At 42.2% G+C, this 16973-nt stretch overlaps 1 protein-coding gene across 11 annotated transcripts in view; it reads right to left on the minus strand.

Moving 5' to 3' along the window:
* Positions 1–16973, minus strand: part of LOC122551006 (membrane-associated phosphatidylinositol transfer protein 2) — a 475269-nt gene that overhangs the window by 205639 nt on the left and 252657 nt on the right. The gene's annotated exons all lie outside the window — the stretch shown is intronic.

A 16973-nucleotide genomic window follows, 5' to 3' on the forward strand; every position in this document is an offset into this window, starting at 1 on the left:
CTTCAGGCTCACTGCCTTTATTCCTAATGAAGGGCTTTTGCCCAAAACGTCGATTTCGCTGCTGCTTGGATGCTGCCTGAACTGCTTTGCTCTTCCAGCACCACTAATCCAGAATGATTTTAGGCTGTAGCCTGAGACTATCCTCCTCACTATCACAAGACCGGAACTCTCACTGTACTACTTTTAAAAGACTCCCACTCTCCAAATATAGACTTACCTGCAAGCTGTTGCTTCTAGTCCACGTTCGCCAAATCCTTCTAATAATATTGAAATCGGCCTTCCTCCAATTTAGAAACTTAACTGTGCACTATCCTTATCCCTTTCCATGTAGCTGCTCATTGAATACGCGATGACAAGAAATGTTTTTGTGCAAAAGGTTATGTTACTATAGAACCACCTCAGGTGGTGGAGGTAGGGTTAAAGCATTTTTCAAGGTGAAGGCAAAAATAGTCTTGTTAGGCAAGCAAATCAAAGCTTATGGGGATTACATGGAAATGTGGAACGAGAAACACAAATGGGTCAGCCATGATCTTATCAAATGGGAGAGCAGAATCGAGAGGCCAAATAGCCTGGTTCTGTTCTTAATTTATGTTTGTGTGTCAATAAAGTTGCAATGAATGACCTCACCAGAACATAGCAAGGAGAACAAAAAACTAGCAACTAAATCAGGTTTCTCCTGCAATTGATTAACTTTAGAGTGTAAATGTTACTACAAGTTAAGCTCAACAGCAAACCCAGTTTACACAAAATTCTGCAGAAGCTCTTATTGAATGGACTCTTTCATAACTAGGTTATTAGGTTACAGGGTACTATATCAGCTGTGGAGAAAGTGAGGTCTGCAGATGCTGGAGATCAGAGCTGAAAATGTGTTGCTGGTAAAGCACAGCAGGTCAGGCAGCATCCAAGGAACAGGAGAATCGACGTTTCGGGCATAAGCCCTTCTTCCTGATGAAGGGCTTATGCCCGAAACGTCGATTCTCCTGTTCCCTGGATGCTGCCTGACCTGCTGTGCTTTACCAGCAACACATTTTCAGCTACTATATCAGCTGTGCTCAACCAACACTTTAATCTAAAATGCTGACTCCATAAATCAATTTAAAATCCATGCAATTGCATTTCATCATGTTCAAAAGATGAAAGGGCACTTCAATTATAGAAGAGAAGCTTGTTTGGATTTAAAAGCTGTTGCTTCTGTATTTGCTATTTCAAAACATGTCTAGTGTCCTATCTACCTCTGTAGGTGACAGCATAAAATTACAAAGGGATATTGACAGAATAAGTGAACCAGTAAAACTGCGGCAGATAATGTTAAATGTAGGCAAGCGTGAGGTTATCTACTTAGGATAGAAAGAGGTTAGATCGGGGCATTTTCTCATGATATGAAGTTAAATATAGTGGATGTCCAAAGAGACTTGGAGGTTCAGGTGCTTAGCTCTTTAAAATGTCACAAACACGTACAGAAAATAATCAAGAAAGCTAATGGGATGCTGGTCTTTATATATACAGGATTGGAGTATAAAGATGCCGAATTATGCTGCAGTTAAACAAAACCCTGGTTAGACCCAACTTGGAGTACTGTGAGCAGATGTGACACCACACTTAAGAAAGGATAACTTGGCCTTGAAGGGAATATGACATAGGTTTACAAGAATGATACCTGGACTTCAGGGATTAAGTTATGAGGAGAGATTTTTTGATACAAATTTAGCCTGTCTTCTTTAAACCTTAGAAGGTTAAGGGGTGGTCTGATTGAAGTCTTCAAAATATATTAAAAAGGAAAAATCAGTGTTGATAAAGATAAATTATTTCCACTGGTTCGGGATTCTAGAACTAGGGGGCACAGTCTAAGAATTGGATCCATATTGTTCAGGAGAGATGTTAGGAAGCACTTCTGCACATATAAACTGGTCAGTATTTGGAACTGTCTTCCATAAACGGCAGTGAATGCTTGATCAGTTGTTAGTTTAAATCTGAGAGATAAATTTTTATTAAACAGAAGTATTAAGTATGGGCCAATGGAGTTAGGCCACATATCAACCGCATTTCACTGAATGGTGGATCAGACTTGAGGGGCTGAACGGCCACTCCTGTTCCTACGTACCATATTCTATAAATTCATCAACTTAAATCTCACCCAGAACGTTGTTGTGAGTCTCCTAATTTCCTCCAAGTCCTGTCCACCCATCAGCTCTGAGCTTTACAGTGATTCAAAATTGGGCAATTTAAAATTCTAATCCTTGCTTTCAAATTTCTCTATGGTCTTACTTCACCTTCCCAGTCTCCCTGATCCTCCTGAATTTCTTTGAGATAGCTGCACTTAGAGTCATAGAGATGTACAGCACGGAAACAAACCCTTCGGTCTAACCCGTCCATGCCGACCAGATATCCCAACCCAATCTAGTCTCACCTGCCAGAACCCGGCCCATATCCCTCCATACCCTTCCTATTCATATACCCATCCAAATGCCTCTTAAATGTTGCAATTGTACCATGCTCCACCACATCCTCTGGCAGCTCATTCCATACACGTACTACCCTCTGCGTGAAAAAGTTGCCCCTTAGGTCTCTTTCCGATAGGAAGGAGACCAGAATTGTACGCAATATTCCAACAGTGGCCTAACCAATGTCCTGTACCTCCCAACGCTCCATGACCTCCCAACTCCTGCACTCAGTACTCGGACCAATAAAGGAAAGCATACCAACTGCCTTCTTCTCTTTGTTCAGCAACACTCCCTAGGATCTTACCATTAAGTTGTACTTCTCTGCCTTTATTCTCTCCATCACTGGCTGCTGCTTTCAATTGCTGATGTCCATAATACTATAGTCTCTCCCAAAATTTCTCTTCCCTTCAATTCTCCATAAAGCGTTGCTTAAAATCTACCTCTTCAGTCATTTGTCGTAATATCACATGCAGCTCAGCATCAATGTTTCTTTGAGAACTCTCTTGGGAAGCAGCTTTGTGCAGTTTACGAAATTAATATGAAAGGGCTTCCTATACATTGAAGGCTCTGAATTCAATGACTGCTGAGGACAAACAGGTAAAAGGAAAATTCGGTGTACTATTGGCTCATTTCTACTTCAATGGTCTCAGTGTGCCCAGACCATCTTGACGGTCAAGTTCTCCAATTTTCCCCAACTGAAATTTACACCCTGAGCCATTACAGACATCTGCCTGCTCTCCCAGAACCTTGTAGCTCGAGTCCTCTCCTATTTAATTACCCTTGTACCAACTCATTGCCATCCTTACACAGCCCAAATTGCTCTTCCTGCTTACATACAAACAAGAGCAGCCACGCAACCTCTCAAGGCTGCTCTGTCAACGAGGTCAAGGCCACATTCCCACCTACCCCTGATAACTGGTTCAACCCATTATAAACCAAGAAGCTATCCACCTCTGTCTTTAAAATATTCAAAACCATTGTTAACACCATGTTTCAGGAAGAGCATTCCAAAGACTCTCATCCCAATGAGAAATTTATTTGCCTGATATCTGTTTCAAGTGGTTGTGGCCTTAATTTTAAATGGTGACTGCTCATTCTAAATTCTTCCATTAGAGAAAATATTCTATATTCTTATGCATAATTTTCAAGACATCTTTAATATTGTAATCATAACCTTTACATGTAAATCTAAATTATTAACCCCCAACACAAACAGCAAGGGCCCCAGTACCAAGCTGTATGGAGCCCCATTGGAAACAGACTCAGTCACAGAAATAACTCTCTACCATTACCCTCTGCTTCCCATCTCTCAGCCAATTTTGGATCCAACATGCCACTTTGCCTTAGATCCCACAGGCTCTTACTTTCTTGACCAGTCTGTCATGAGGATTTTACAAAAAGCCTTGCTCACATCCATGTGGACCACATCAAATGCATTATCCACATCAACACACCTGGCTACCTCCTCAAAAGTATTCATCCAAATTTGTCAAACATGACCTTCCCTTAACAAATCCATGCCGATTATCCTAGATTATTAATCCATGATTCTCCATGTACGGGTATATTCTGTCCCTCAGAATTCTTCCTAATAGCTTCCTCACTACAAGGTAATTTCCTGCTCTTCCCTTTCCTCCTATTTTAATAATGGAGCAACATCCAGTCTCAAGTCTTTTGCCTCCAGTCCTTTGGCACGTCACCTGCGGCCAGAGGAATTTGAAAATTACTGCTCGAGCCCCTGATGTCTCCTCCTTTGCATCCCTCAATAGCCTGGAGTACATCCCATCTGTACCTTTGAAAATTATCTTTAATTTTTCTCATTAACCATGGATGTTGTGTTCCTTTCTTGCAACCTTTCTTACTCAGAGGGTCATAGAGTCCTACAGCACAGAGACAGGCCCTTTGGCCCAAACTGGTCCAGCTGACCAAAATGTCCATCCATGCTAATCCCACTTCTCTATCCTTCCAAACCTTCCCTATCCATGTAGTTGTCAAAATGCTGTTTAAATGTTGTTAATGTCCCCACATCAACCACTTCCGATGGCAGCTCAGAGCATATGTGTACCACCCTTTGTGTAAAAAAAATAGCCCATCTGGTTCCCATTACTCCATCCTCTCTAACCTTAAACTGATATCTTCTAGGAAAAAAAACAAGAGTACATTCGCTATATCCATGCCTCTCATGATCTCATATTTCTATAAGAACCCCCCTTCAGTCTCCTGCACTCTAAAGAAAAGAGTCCTAGCTTGTCCAACCTATCCCTATAACTCAAAAGAACAAAAGATATGTACAGCACAGGAACAGGCCCTTCAACCCTCCAAGCCTATACCGATCATCATGGACTAATTAAAACTAAAAAAACAAACCTTCTCCCTTGTTTGTTCTGTATTCACTCCCTATTCATGTCACCAGCCAAATGCCTCTTAAATGTCGCCAACATGTCTGCTTCCATCACCTCTTTTGGCAGTGAGTTCCAGGTTCCTACCACTCTCTCCATGAAAAACTTCTCATGCACATCTCCCTTAAACTTTCCCCTTCTCCCTTGTGCCCTCTTGTAATTGAAACTTCAAACTTGGGAAAAATGCCTCTACCCTATGTATGCCTCTCATAATTTTGCAGACCTCTATCAGGTCTCCTCTCAGCCACCATCTTTCCAGTGAAAACAATCCTAGTCTTTTTAAACTTTCCTCATAACCAATGCCCTCGAGACTAGGCAACATCCTGGTGAACCTTCTCTACATTCTCTCCAAAGCTTCCACATCCATCTGGTAATGTGGCAACCAAACCTGCACACAATACTCTGACCCTTGAGTCGGCAACAGCGTTGTAAATTTCTTCTGTACTCTTTTCAGTTTAGTAACATCCTTCCTATAGCAAGGTGATCAAAACTGAACACAATATTGCTAGTATGGCCTCACCAATGTTCTGTATAACTGCAACATAACTTTCCAACTTCTATACTCAATGCCCTGACTGATGAAGGCCAGTGTGCCAAAAACCTTCTTCACTGGCCTGTCTACCTGTGACTCCACTTTCAGAAAACCGTGCACCTGAACTCCAAGATCCCTCTGTACCACTACACTCCTTAAGGCCCGACCATTCACCATGAAACTCCTACCTTGAGTTGAATTTCCATAATTCAAGACCTCGCACCTAAGGATATTAAACTCCATTTGCCATTTCTTGGCTTACTTCTCCAGCTGATCAAGGTCCTGCTGTAATTTCTGATAACCTTCCTCACTAATCACAGTACCGCCTATTTTAGTGCCATCTGCAAACTTACATTCTTGCACATTCTCATCCAAATCACTGATATAGATAACAAACAGAAATAGGCCTAGCACCGACGCCTAAGGCACTCCACTAATCACGGGCCTCCAGTCCGACAAGCATCCTTCCACTATTACCTTCCGCTTCCTACATCAAGTCAATTGTGTATCCAATTTGCCAGTTCCCCCTGGATTCCATGCGATCTAACCTTCCAAAGCAGCCCACCATATATAACCTTGCTAAAAGCCTTACTTAAATGCATATAGACCACGATAAACCACCCTGCCCTTACCAAACTTCCTGGTTACTTCATCCAAAAACTCTAAAACAAATTTGTGAGGCATGATCTCTCACGCACAAAGCCATACTCAATGGAATGAATGTACTCTTTGTATACTGAATATCTCTCAAACGTCTCCAACTGCATCCCCACTGGCCTAAATGTTTTGAATCTACCAGGATTACAGGTATCGCTGAGACATACAATGCTCCTCAAAGAGCTGCTGCCACTGCAACCTGAGATCCATACTCAGTGACATTAGCCACAACATGCATAATCTCAATCTCTCTCTCTCCATCAGCACCATCTCGCATTATATTACAACTATACCAGTCCCCAGTTCCATTTCATTTGCTGTCTCATTTTCCATGCTTTAACAAGAAACCTTTTCTCTTTCTTTCAGCTATTAAGGAATGCAAGTTCCAACAAGTCAAGGTTACTAACATCCCTGTGGATCCTTGCTCCCTTCTCCTCCCTTGTGACTCCATCAATTCAGCTAGTCCTACTTCTTGCTGTGTATTCACTAGGTCTCTGAACCTCCCCTCTGATGCTGAACAGTCTGCACTCAGCAAACGACTAAGGTTTGTTGTTTTATGCCCCCAATCAATAAATTCCAGGCACAATGTAAAGCTGAACTCTTCTCCCAATGTCTTTCCGCCTGTGCCCACGTCTTTGGACAGGGTCCTCTCCCTGCCATACAGACCTCTTCACCATCTCCAATACTCTCCATCCCCCTGACCCCTCCCTTGGCTTTTTACTTGAACTTGACTTCTTCATCAGAACTGCCAATGTGACAACAGCCATCTTAATCTCTCTTCCTCTTCCCCATCCCCTCACCCTTTCTAACCTGACTTGCTCTGAATTTACTGTACTCCATTCCCTCAAGTCTAACCCTGACTTGCTCATCAAACCTGCCCATAAAGATGATGCTGTTGTTCCTGGGCTTGCTGAACTCTACCTGTCAGAGGTTGAGCACCAACTCTCACACACTTCCTCTTCTCTCCCTGGGACAATGTGACCCCATCACTGAGCCTCAGGCTGTTATATCCAAGGCTGTCACTGACCTCATCTTCCTTGACCACCTCCCTTCCACAGCTTCTCACCTCAGAGAAGCCCATGCCCCAGATAGCACACTTAGACTGCCTTCTCAAAAATCCACAAACAGGACTGGCCTGGCAACCCCATCATTCTAGTCTACTCTACTGAACTTATTTTTTCCTACCTTGACTCTATTTATTCTACCCTTAGTTCCACCCCACTTACATTCATAATTCTTCAGACACTTCACATTAGTTCCATAATTTCCAGTTTTCTGGTCCTAAAGACATCCTCTTCACTGTGGGAGTGTAATCTCTCTAACATGTCCATCCCTCATGAGGGTTGTTTGAAGGCTAACTGCTTTTTCCTTGAAAAGAGATCAGCACAGTCTCCATTCAACACCATCCATCTTCACCATCCGCACTCACTTTGAACAATTTCTCCTTTAACTATCTCACTTTCTTCAAGTCAAGGGTGTAGTCATGAGCACTCACATGGGTCCTGGCCATATGTGTCTCTTAGTGGGGTATGTGGAACATTTCTTGTTCCAGTCTTACTCTGGCCTCCACCCATAACTCTTTCCCAAAACACAATGATGACATAATTGCGATGCTTCCTGCTCTTGATCAGATTTTTTAAAAAATCACCAATTTCCATCTTATGCTCACTTTTATCTGGTCCATCGATGATTTTCTCTACCCTTCCTTAACTTCTGTGTTTCCATTTCTGGGGGTAGAGTATCCACCAATATCTATCACAAAGCCTTCAGCTCCCACAATTACCTCGACTACACCTCCTTACACGTTATTTCCTGCAAGAAAATGAGTTCTGAAGAAGGATCATATTGGACTCGAAATGCTAACTCTGTTTCTCTCTCCATGGATGCTGCTAGATCTGTTGAGATTCAGGATTTTATCTGTTTTCTCTTTGAATTATTTCATCTGTTTGTTGAGACAAAAGGAACCCCTTTGTCCTATAAAATTATTTCAAATTTTCCATCCCAACTCATCCAGCTTTCAAAGCCTCATGAAAATGTATGCTTTTGACTGCTTTTGTGCTTTTCACTTCAGAACCTACATTTTCAGCTCAGTGTCCACTCTCTCTTTAGTTTAATCAAGTGGACTTTTACAGATGAGCAATGCATAAATGTAATGTGTTTTTCTTTCTTCATCTACAGATAAGTTCTGTGATTGGATATATTTAAAATCATGAAGGATTTGGTTGGAAATAAAGAAAACTTGTCTTTCAAATGGCTGACTGGTCAATAACCTGAGGACAAAGGTTTCAGGTGTTTGACAAAAAAGAGCCACAAGAAACATGAGGAAGAATACTTATGCAGTATGTCATCAGGACAGCATTGTGGCTACAGATTCAATAGGAATCTTCAAAAGAGAATTGGTTGAGTATTCAAAGAAGAAAAACATGTAGGGACATGGAGAAAGAATGGGGAGTGGAACTAACTGGACTGTTCTTCAAAACAGCCAGGACAGACTTGATGGATCGAGTGATGCCCATTCCATGCCCCTGCCAAGCTAAATCATTTATTTAGGTCCAAGACCTTTAAATTTCAATGCTCTGCATCCAAATCCAAAATTCACTTTTATCCCTTTAAAAGGAATGTGAACATGCGGAGTTTCTCCTTGACTGACAGTTAAAGCATTGAGAGAAATCAGCAGTTAAACAATACATATAGCAGTTAACATCGAGAATCATGAAATTCTTACAGGCTATTTGACACATTACATCCACACTGACTCTCCAAAGAGCATCCCACCCAGGCCCAACTCCATACTAGCTCGGTAACTGCCCGAAACATCGATTTTCCTGCTCCTCGGATGCTGCCTATCTGCTGTGCTTTTCCAGCACCACTCTAATCTAGACTCTGATGTCCAGCATCTGCAGTCCTCACTTTTGCCTATTTCCCATGGCTAAACAACCTAGCCTGCACATCCCTGGACACTATGGGCAATGTAGCATGGCCAATTCACCTAACTTGCACATCTTTGGACTGTGGGAGGAAACCAGAACACCCAGAGGAAACCTACACAGACATGGGAAGAATGTGCAAATTCCTCACAGACAGTCACCAGTGTGTGGAATCAAACCCGGGTCCCTACTGCAGAGAGGCAGCAGTGCGAGCCGCAGAGCCACCACAGAAGTCAAGAAAGGGATGTCATGTTTTTAGAACTAATGACAATGAGGATGACAACAATATTTTAATTACCTACCTCATAACCTGGAGTCATGCGATCCAATTATTAGGCTCACTTAGAAAAACATTAATTGTGAATCATCACTTCAGCCCACTCACAGGATACCAATCACATCCCACTGCTCATCATTTAACTTTGCTTCCATAATTTTGCAGCACCTACAAATAGTGGAGGACTGAGATCAGCCCAGGCAATTCAGCATTGGCTTCAATTAGCAAAGAACAACAGGGAAGTGGGTGATGCTGCAGCAGTCACTGAAACCTAGTTTTGAATTCAGCTCAGATGGAGCAAATAATATCCTCCAGAGTCTGCTACATGGATCCGACAAAATAATTTTGGGAATACCTCTTGGACAGCCATCGATTACTTATTCAAAGGGGTAACAAAACAGCTGTAGGAAAAAAACAAGTGCAACTTTGGTACAATAATGAGTGACTTTCAGGTTGGGGAGATTTCACTTGGTACTTAAATAAAAATAAAATACTGCAGATGTTGAAAATCTGAAATAAACAGAAAATGCTGAAGAAACACAGATTTGGCAACATCTGTGAAGATAGAAAGAGAGTTGATGCTTCAAATACAATATGATCCTTCTTGAAGAGTCATATCACAATCAAAACATCAACTGTTTCTTTCTCCACTGAGGTTGCCAGACCTGCTAGGATTCTCCAGCAATTTTACATGATCACATACTAACTGATCTGGAAGCCTTTTACATTCATGCTGACCACCCAAGATGGAAAGCATTCCATTTACTAATAACAGCCTTCAAGCGTTAAACAATAAGACAATAGAAACATAATAACATCCATGGAGAAATGGTCGAAGTTTGGTACCCTGGAATCTGAATTGGACATGTCAATGAGCACTTACCTTCTGCCTTTGCTATTTGAAAAACACGATGGGAATCACCTACACTTCTTAATAAGTTCTTGTGGCTAATCTCAGATTGACAGCATTTTGAGAAGTTACAGGCTCCTTAGCGGTTTGAAACGTAAATTCTCTTTTAGATGCAGCAGGAGTGAAAACAAAGAGTTCTTTTGACAAGTCAACAATTTTTACTAAATGTTATGAGCCACATAAAGTCAGTAAAAAGTCCCTTTAGGTAGAGAGGATGTTACCTTATGTTTTGTTCACACATCCTGTTCTTGAGTTTCTCTGCCATTTCGTACATAGAGCAGCGTAACTTGAGCAATCGGAGAAGAAAAGCTTCAAAGTAAAACTAAGTTCAAGCAACTTGTTATCAAAAAAGATACAGGTTCATATTCTAACAAAATGTCAAGGATTTAAAGGTTTGCTGGTTCACCAGCATAAGCAACTCAGCATCTCTGGCTACTTCATTTTAAATTCTGTTAACATCATTCAATCATGTCTGGATTTGACATCGAGTTATTGCTAATGATTATAGATGCTTCATACTGTAGTTGTAGCCAAAACTAGCTGTACATCCTTCAGTTACACCACTTAAAGGTTTAATCTGATTTCTAGTCATACTGGCTGAACTTTGCTATCATATGCAACATACAGTCCATATTACTAGGTAAGGAAGCAAATGCGCCTTCCCTCAAATTATCAGTCAGTATGTATTGAACAGAACAGAAGACATCTGGCCATGAATGAATGAATTTAATTTGAAAGTCTTGCTCATGTTCACAAATGTCATCAGCATCACTGTATAAAGCTACAGGTTTATAAATCTTAATTTCATGATATCCATTATAAAATTAAATAATTAATAACAAAAGAAGAAAGCATTCAATTGAATTTCAGTTTAATCAAAATAGCTTCATTTAACTGCAATTTTAGAACAGTCAACAACAATTAATTTTGTATAAATAAAGGAGGTCATTTCGCCCTTCGAGCCCTTCCACCTTTCAGTATGATCTTGGTTGATCCTCTATGTCAATACAATTTTCTTGCTTTCTCTCCACATTCCCTGAAATATTTAATCTCTAAAAATGTATCTCTCCTTTTTTTCCACGGACTTGGCCTCCACAGTCTTCGGTGACAGAGAATTATATGGGTTCTTTACCCTCAGAGAAGAAATATTTCCTCATCTCAGTCCCAAATAGTCTACTCTGTATCCCCTCGTTGTAGACTCCCATAGGAGGAAAAACATCTGCTTTGCAGCTAATCTGTCCATGCCTGTTAGAATTTTATATGCTTTGATCAGATCCCATCACATCTTTCTAAACTCGAGTGAATGCAGGCCCAGTCGAACCAATTTCTCCTCAGAAAGCAGTCTGGCCATCTCTGATATTAGTGAATTTATCTCTCCACCCTGGAGGCTCCCTGCCTTCAGCACTGATGAAGGGCTTTTACCCAAAACGTCAATTTTCCTGCTCTTCGAATGCTGCCTGACCAGCTGTACTTTTCCATCACTACTCTAATCTAGACTCTCATCCCTGTTATCAGTCCAGTGACCCTCCATTGCACTCTCTCTACGGCATGGACATCCTTTCTGAGGCAAGGAAACCAAAACTCTATACAATGCTCTAAGTGTGGTCTCACCAAGGCCTTGTATAGCTGCAGTAAGATGTTACTACCTTTGAACACAAATCCTCTCGCAATGAAGGCCAAAATACCATTTGCCTTTGTAATGTCTTGCTGCACCTGACTGCGCATTTTCATTGACTGGTGTACAAAGACACCCAGATCCTATTGTACATCCATATTTCCAAACATATCACCATTTAAATGAAATTCTTTTCAGTTTTTCTTAACAAAGTGTACAACTTCACATTTAGCCATGTTGTACTGCATCTGCCACGTTTGCCCACTCACTCAACCTGTCTATAAACCACCTTGAAACTGCCTTGTATCTGCCTCACAACTCACAATCGCATTGAGTTTTGTGACATCAACAAATTTGGAAATGTTGTATTTGGTTCCCTGATCCAGATTGTGGTGCCCCACTAGTCACTGCAGGGTACTCAGAAAAAGACCCATTTGTTCCCACTTTCGGTTTCCATTTTGTCAACTAATTCTCAATCTATGCCAATCTATTATGCCATCCCTTGTGCTTTAAGTTTGCCCACTAACCTCCTACATAGGACCTTATCAAAAGCTTTTTGAAAGTTCACATCTACATCCTTTATCCATTTTACTAGATACATCTTCAAAAAACCCCAGTAGATTTACCTTTCAAATATCCATGCTGGCTTTGTTCAATCCCGTTAGTGCTTTCCAAATGTTTTTTTAGATTAGATTACTTTACAGTGTGGAAACAGGCCCTTCGGCCCAACAAGTCCACACCGACCCGCCGAAGCGCAACCCACCCAGACCCATTCCCCTACATTTACCCCTGCACCTAACACTACGGGCAATTTAGCATGGCCAATTCGCTTGACCTGCACTTTTTTGGACTGTGGGAGGAAACCAGAGCACCCGGAGGAAACCCACGCAGACACGGGGAGAGTGTGCAAACTCCACACAGTCAGTCGCCTGAGGCGGGAATTGAACCCGGGTCTCTGGCGCTGTGAGGCAGCAGTGCTAACCACTATGCCACCGTGCCGTTCTTTTATCACTCCTTTCATAATAAATTCTAGAATTTTCCTGATGACTGATATTAGGTTAACTGGCCTGTAATTCTTTGTTTTTTACTCTCTCTGCCTTTTAAGTAGTGAGATTACATTTCCCACTTCTTCCCTGCCTGACTGGTACACACTTATCAAGGACATGCAGTACCTGGTTCTTGAATAAGCTCCACATTTGAATTGTGCCCATCCCCTGCAGTTTCCTTCTCCAGCCTATGCATTCTAAATCTTGCCTAAGCGCATCGTAATTCTCTTTCTCCCACCTATAACTCTTGCCCTGCGATATAAACCTATCCCTTTCCATCATTAAAATAAACATAACCAAATTGGGGTCACTATCACCAAAGTGTTCACCTATCTCCAAATCTAACACCTGGCCGGGTTCATTACCCAGTACCAAATCTAATGTGGTCTCATCTCAAGTATTTGAACTATCATAATCACAGTCAATATTTGGAAAGTTAAAGCCCCCATATCAATTGCTCTGTCACTCTCGCTTCTATTGAGGATCATCTTTGCTATTCTATCTCCCACATTGAACATAGAAAAGTATAGCACAGAACAGGCATTCGGCCCATATATTGTGCCGAGGACTTAATCTACGTACCCCTCAATTCACTGCTGTCCATGTGCATGTCCAGCAGTTGCTTAAATGTCCCCAATGACTCTGCTTCCACCACCACCGCTGGCAATGCATTCCATGCATTCACAACTCTCTGCGTAAAGAACCTACCTCTGATGTCTCCTCTATACCTTCCTCTTAATATCTTCAAACTATGACCCCTCGTGCCAGTCAGTCCTGCCCTGGAGAAAAGTCTCTGGCTATTGATTCCATCCATGCCTCACGTTACCCTGTATAGCGCGATCAGATCACCCCTCTTGCTCCTCCTCTCCAGAGAGAAAAGTCCAAGCTTAGTCAACCTTTCTTCATAAGACAAGCCCTCCAGTCCAGGCAGCATCCTGGTAAACCTTCTTTGCACCCTCTCCAAAGCCGCTGTATCTTTCCTATAGTAGGATGACCAGAACTGGACACAATATTCCAAATGTGGCCTCACCAGGGTGTTGTAGAGCTGTAGCAAAACCTTGCGGCTCTTAAACCCGATCCCCCTGTTAATGAAAGCCAAAACACCATATGCTTTCTTAACAACCCTATCCACTTGGGGGATCTATGTACTTGAACACCAAGATCCCTCTGTTCCTCCACACTGCCAAGAATCCTGTCTTTAATCACTCTCTGCCTTCTGTCAGCCAACCAATTCTGAATCCAGAAAGCCAAATCTCCCTGTATCCCATACTTCCTGACTGTATGAATGAGCCTACCCTATCAAATGCCTTGCTGAAGTCCAAATACACCACATTCACTGCTCGACCTTCGTCAACCTGTCTCGTCACCTCCTCAAAGAACTCAATAAGATTAGTTAGGCATGACCTGCCCTTCACAAAGCCATGCTGACTACCTTTAATCACGTTATGCTTTTCCAAATAGTCATAAATCCCATCCCTCAGAATTCATTCCAAAACCTTACTGACTACAGACGTAAGACTGACTGGTGTGTAATTGCCAGGGATTTCGCTATTACCTTTATTCAAAAGGGGTACAACATTTGGTCCAATCCTCTGGTACAACTCCCGTGGAGAATAAGGAAGCAAAGATCCTCGCCAGCGGCTTAGCAACCATCTTTCTCGCTTCCCGGAGCGGCCTAGGATAAATGGCCTGGCCCTGGGGACTTATCAATCTTAATGGTTACCAAAGTTTCTAGCACATCAACTTCATGAATTTTGTCTGTTCAAGCCTGTATCCCAGCTCCTCAAAGTTCTCATTCACAACAAGGTCCCTTTCCTTAGTGAAAACCGAAACAAAAAACTCATTTAGGGCTTCCCCTATCTGTGCACAAGTTCCCTACCCTATCCCTTATCGGCCCTACCTTCTCCCTGATCATTCTCTTATTCCTCACATATGAGTAAAATGCCTTTGGATTCTCCCTAATCCTTCCTGCCAAGCCTTTTTCGTGTCCCCTCCTGGCTCTCCTCAGTCCAATTCTGAGCTCCTTTCTAGCTAGCCTGTAATCCTCTGATGCTGCACTACATCCTTGTTTCCTCCAACCTACGTAAGTTGTCTTCTTCCTTATGACGAGAAGCTCCTCTGTTCTCGCCATCGAAGGCTCCTTAATCTTATCCCTTCTTACTTGTTTCAGAGGGACAAATTTGTGCATCACTCACAATAACTGCTCCTGAAACAGTCTCCACATGTCTGCTGTGACCTTCCTGTGGAACAGTTGCTCCTACTCTGTATTGCCCTACACCTGTCTGATAGCATCATAGTTTCCTTTTCCCTAATTAAGTATCTTCCCTTGGTAACTACTCCTTTCCGTTTCCAAGGCTATGGTAAATGTGAGGCAGTTGTGGTCACTATCACCAAAGTGTTCTCCCACCGCGAGATCTGACACCTCTCCTGGTTCATTGCCAAGCACGAAATCCAAAATGGCCTCTCCCCTCGTCGGTCTGTCTAAATACAGAGTAAGGAAACCCTCCTGAACACACCTGACAAAAACAGCTCCATCCAAACCATCTGCACTAAGGAGATTCCAGTTGACATTGGGAAAGTTGAATCCATGACAACAACCCTGCTACATCTATAGTTTTCCAAAATCTGCCTGCCTATGAATTCTTCAATCTCCCTACTGCTATTAGGGGATCTGTAGAAAACCCCCAATGAGGTGGTTGCTCCCTTGCTGTTCCTAACTTCCCACCCATACTGACTCAGTAGACAAACTTTCCTCAACCACCTTCGCTTCTGGAACTATTTGGAGTCTTATAGAAAACTCTTAACAGGGTAACCTCTCCTTTCCCGTTTCTAATCTCAGCCCATACTACATCAGTAGATGAGTTCTCAAACCATAATACAAGCTTCAATCTGCAATTTGAGAGGGAGGGGGTACAATCAGAAGTGACAATATTTCAGTTGAATAAAGGGAACTATGGAGCTATGAAGGTGGAGCTGGCCAAAGTTCAATGGTGCAATACCTTAGCAGGGATGACAGTGGAGGAACAATGGCAGATATTTCTGGGTATAATGCAGAAGATGCAGGATCAGTTCATTCCAAAAAGGAAGAAAGATCCTAGGAGGAGGCATGGGTGGCTGTGGCTGATGAGGGAAGTTAAGAAACATATAAAGTTAAAAGAGAAAAAGTATAACATAGCAAAGATAAGTGGGAAAAAGGAGGACTGGCAAGCTTTTAAAGAACAACAGAGGATTACTAAGAAGGAAATACACAGAGAAAAAATGAGGTACGAAGGTAAACTGGCCAAAAATATAAAGGAGGATAGTAAAAGCTTTTTTAGATAAGTGAAAGGCAAAAATATGGTTAAGACTAAAATTGGGCCCTTGAAGACAGAAACAGGGGATTACGGGGAACAAAGAAATGGCAGAAGAATTGAATTGGGTACTTCAGATCTGTGTTCACTGGGGAAGACACAAGCAATCTCCCTGAGGTAACAGTGGCTAAAGGACCTCAACTGAAGGGAATTTATATTTGCCAGGAATTGGTGTTGGAGAGACTGTTAGGTCTGAAGGCTGATAAGTCCCCGGGGCCTGATGGTTTACATCCCAGGGTACTGAAGGAGGTGGCCCGGGAAATCGTGGATGCCTTCTTGATTTTTTGAGGATGTAACTCTGAAGATGGACGTGGGAGATCCAGTAGATGTAGTGTACCTGGACTTTCAGAAAGCTTTTGATAAAGTCCCACATAGGAGGTTAGTGAGCAAAATTAGGGCGCATGGTATTGGGGGCAAAGTACTAACTTGGATTGAAAGTTGGTTGGCTGACAGGAAACAAAGAGTAGTGATAAACGGCTCCATTTCAGAATGGCAGGCAGTGACAGTGGGGTACCGCAGGGATCAGTGCTGGGACCGCAGCTTTTTACAATATATATTAATGATATAGAAGATGGTACTAGTAATAACATTAGCAAATTTACTGGTGATACTAAGCTGGGTGGCAGGGTGAAATGTGAGGAGGATGTTAGGAGATTACAGGGTTATCTGGACAGGTTAGGTGGGTAGTCAGATGCATGGCAGATGTATTTTAATGTAGATAAATGTACGGTTATCCACTTTGGTGGCAAGATCAGGAAGGCAGATTACTACCTAAATGGAATCAATTTAGGTAAAGGGGCAGTACAAAGAGACCTGGGT

Source organism: Chiloscyllium plagiosum, chromosome 6 (assembly GCF_004010195.1).
Source record: "Chiloscyllium plagiosum isolate BGI_BamShark_2017 chromosome 6, ASM401019v2, whole genome shotgun sequence".
Lineage (NCBI taxonomy): Eukaryota > Metazoa > Chordata > Chondrichthyes > Orectolobiformes > Hemiscylliidae > Chiloscyllium > Chiloscyllium plagiosum.